This window comes from Nannospalax galili, unplaced genomic scaffold (genome assembly GCF_000622305.1).
Source record: "Nannospalax galili isolate Female #2095 unplaced genomic scaffold, S.galili_v1.0 scaffold653, whole genome shotgun sequence".
Lineage (NCBI taxonomy): Eukaryota > Metazoa > Chordata > Mammalia > Rodentia > Spalacidae > Nannospalax > Nannospalax galili.
Window position 1 is genome coordinate 2,513,860 of NW_008334077.1, and position 3,582 is coordinate 2,517,441.

The window sequence follows — 3,582 nt, forward strand, 5'->3', positions numbered from 1 at the left end:
GGGGGGTCTTTTTGAGGCAGGGTCTCCCTGTAGCCCCAGATGTCCTGGAACTCACTATGTAGACCAGACTGGCCTTGAACTCACAGAGATCCGCCTGCCTGTGCCTCTGGAGTGCTGGGATTAAAGGTGTGCACCACTAAGCCCAGCGTTTAGTTTTAAAATTTTTATTTAGTATGTTTATTTTATGTGTATAAGTGTATTGCCTGCATGTATGTAAGTGCACACATGTTGTGCAGTGCCAGAGGAGGTCAGAAGAGGGCTTCGGATCCCCTGGAACTGGAGTTACAGACAGTTGTTAGGTGCCATGTGGGTGCTGGGAATCAAACCTAGGTTCTCTGCAAGAGCAGCCAATGCTCTTAACTGTGGAGCCATCTCTCCAACCTGATGTGTAATAGTTCTAATGAGCAGGGAAACGTCAGTGACTATCCTACTACTCATGTAACATGGGTATGAGCCTTTTGGTATGATAGATGGTGTTTTAGTGATAGTGACTCAATTCATGAACATTTCTTGGAAATAGGTGTGTTCGTAGTTGATGGACCTACAGAGTAAAATATTTATTCCAGTATGTGCTTGATTTCAGAGGTCATTCTTGGTCCATTCCCAATCCTATTTCATAATATATTGAGACATGGAAATTACCCAGATTCCTGAGGAGGAAGTAGGTAGTAGGAACATTGATTCCCAGAGCTGGCTGACAGAATATAACACTGATATACTTTCACAGTTATTTTTATAGCTGTTATTAGTTGTCTAAGTCTATACTTTTGAACAAAGCCAGGGCTGGTCAGTAAAGAAAGGCAACTTTCTGATGTTCTGCTAAGGTAGTCCCAGAGATAGAATAACTTTTTTTTCTAAAGTCATTTCTAAAAACATACACCAAAAAGTTATTGAATAAAGTAAGACGGGGGTTCGAGAGATAGCTCAGCAGTTAAGGGTGCATACTGTTCTTGCAAGGACATGAGTTCAGTTTCTAATGCCTACATCAACTTGCAACTACCTGTAACTCCAGCTCCAGGGAATCTGATCCCCTTTTCTGGCTTCTCCAGGCACCTACACATGTGTGGTGTGCACATACAACACACAAATAAAAAGTAAAAATAAGTATTTTTTTTTTAAAAGGAAATTAAGCCAGTCATGATGGTGCATGCCTTTAGTCTTAGCACTCAGGAGGCAGAGACAGGCAGATCTCTGTGAGTTTGAGGCCAGCCTTATTCACATAGTCACTCCAGCTGAGGCTACAGGGAGACCCTGTCTCAACAACAACAACAAAATTTTTTTAAAGGAATTTTAAAAAACCAGATACCAATAATTCCTATCCTCTGGATGGTAGGTAATTCATTCTGGAATTTTGTTGTTGTTTTTGTTTGTTTGCTTATTGTTTGAAAGTTTCAAGCTCAGGGTGGCCGCAAACTCATGGTGATCCTTGTGCCTCAGCCTCCTAAGTACTGGGATTACCCAGTTTCTTTCTTTTTATTTTATTTTTTTAAATTTTTTAACTTGAAAAACCTTTATTGAGAATTTCATACATGCATATAAGATGTTTTGATCAAATCCATGCCCACTCTCTGCCCTCCAACACCTCCCATATCTCCCCATCACTTTTTTCTGACAACTTCAGTACTCTCTTTTTTTTCTAAATGGGGCTTTTTGCTACTCTAACATTACCCTTCTGAAGAGGTAACCCTAAAATCTTTTAGGGATTAGATAAGAGCTTCAAATACTTTGGTCATTTTGGGCTTTTGGAACAGAGTATGTTGCTAAGAGGCCCAAGGACATTTTGACTTTTAGCCAAGAAGCTGGCTACTTTTCTTTGGGATCTTTTTTTATCCTAACTGCCTAGCCAATTCCTACCTCCTAGTCTTATCACACCATCCTCTGAAGAGGTTACCCAGCTTGCAGATAGGGATTCGGGACGCAGACTGCTCTGGCTTCTTCCATGCTGAACAGGGATGCAGGGGTACCCCTTCAGTGGGTCTATCTAAAAGACTCCCAAATTGCATAACTCTTATCTGTAGGGCCCAATTTCATTTTTATTCAGATGAAATCACATGCTTAAAATTATAGAGGATCTCTATAGCCATTGAGCTAGCTCAGCATGTAAAGTAGTTCTCTAACCTCCAAATGTGTGTTATGGCACACATTTACCCACACATATACACACATGCATACTCACAAAATAAATAATTTCTTGTTACTTCGTTTTGTTGAGACAGGGTTTCCCTGTAGCTACAGCTGGCCTGGAGCTCACTATGTAGACCAGGATGTCCTCCATCTCACAGAGATCCACCTGCCTCTGCCTCCTGAGTGCTGGGATTAAAGGTGTATGTCACATACCTGGCAAAATAAATAAAAATTTGAAACGCAATTTTAAAAAATCCTAGAGGATCTGTATTTCTAGCTGTGATTTAAATCAGAAACTTTGTCTTTGGGTCATAGAAGCTCTGTGGGTATAGTGTCCTGAAGTGGCTAGGTCTTTTCCTTTCAGTCCTGAGCTGAAAGGAAAGCTATCCCATCCTGAATTTTGACTTTTATGCCACAAAGGTCTAAGGCCTTTGTATTTTTTAAAAAAATTTTATGTGTATGAATGTTTTGCCTGCATATATATAAGTGAACCCATGTTGTACAATGTCCATGGAGGTCAGAAGAGGGCATCAGATTCCCTAGAACTGGAGTTAGGACAGTTATTAATCACCATGTGGGTGCTGGGTTCAGGTCCTCTGCAAGAGCAGCCAGTGCTCTTAACCACTGAGCTATCCTTCCAGCCCGAGGCCTTTGTATTTCTAAAAAATAAAAACCTATAGTGAACCAAAACATCACTTATTTCTGGGTCCAAGATTAGCACAATGCTCATGGATGTCCAGGTAAGGCAGGAAAGAGAATGACAAAACAGTTTTAGAGTTTTTAATTTTCCTATAGTGAAACTTTTTTCCCCAAGTGAAATATATAAAACTTGAGTACATAGACATGAAATCATGACTAGTACAACTTAAATGAGATAGAAAGTCCAGAGCCCTCCTGGTTCTGCTTTCCTAGCCCTTCATAACCTTAGGTAGCTCCTAAGTACTCAGTAGAATCTCTGTGGGGCTGGAGATGCAGCTCAGTGGTAGAGCACTTGTCTGTTGTATGTGGAGGTCCTAGGTTCTATCCACTGCACAGCCAAGAAAAACAAAATAACCCAAACTCTGGCTCACAGCTTAAAAACTATTGTTCTTAAATGTTGTTTCTCAGACTTTAAATAAAGCACATACAAATCTCTCTCTCTCTCTCTCTCTCTCTCTCTCTCTCTCTCTCTCTCTCTCACACACGCACACACACACACACACACACACAAACACACACAGTGTCACACAGAGTCTGCTCCAAGGTCCATCTTGTAGTTTAAGATGCTGAGAAATAACAAAATGGTATTGTTATCAACACAATTATACAAATGAGAATTACAGAGCTTTAGGGTAAAGAGTATCTGATATCACATGAAAGCATCAGCATAGTTATCTCTATGACCTAGCACAGGTTTAAAAAAAAGGCAAATAGTGCACTATAAGTCATAGTGCGATACATGTTTAAGGAATCAGAATA

General features: G+C 40.3%; 1 protein-coding gene across 1 annotated transcript in view; it reads left to right on the forward strand.

Moving 5' to 3' along the window:
- The window catches only part of Znf318 (zinc finger protein 318), a 31,429-nt gene that overhangs the window by 5,207 nt on the left and 22,640 nt on the right, over nucleotides 1-3,582 (forward strand). The gene's annotated exons all lie outside the window — the stretch shown is intronic.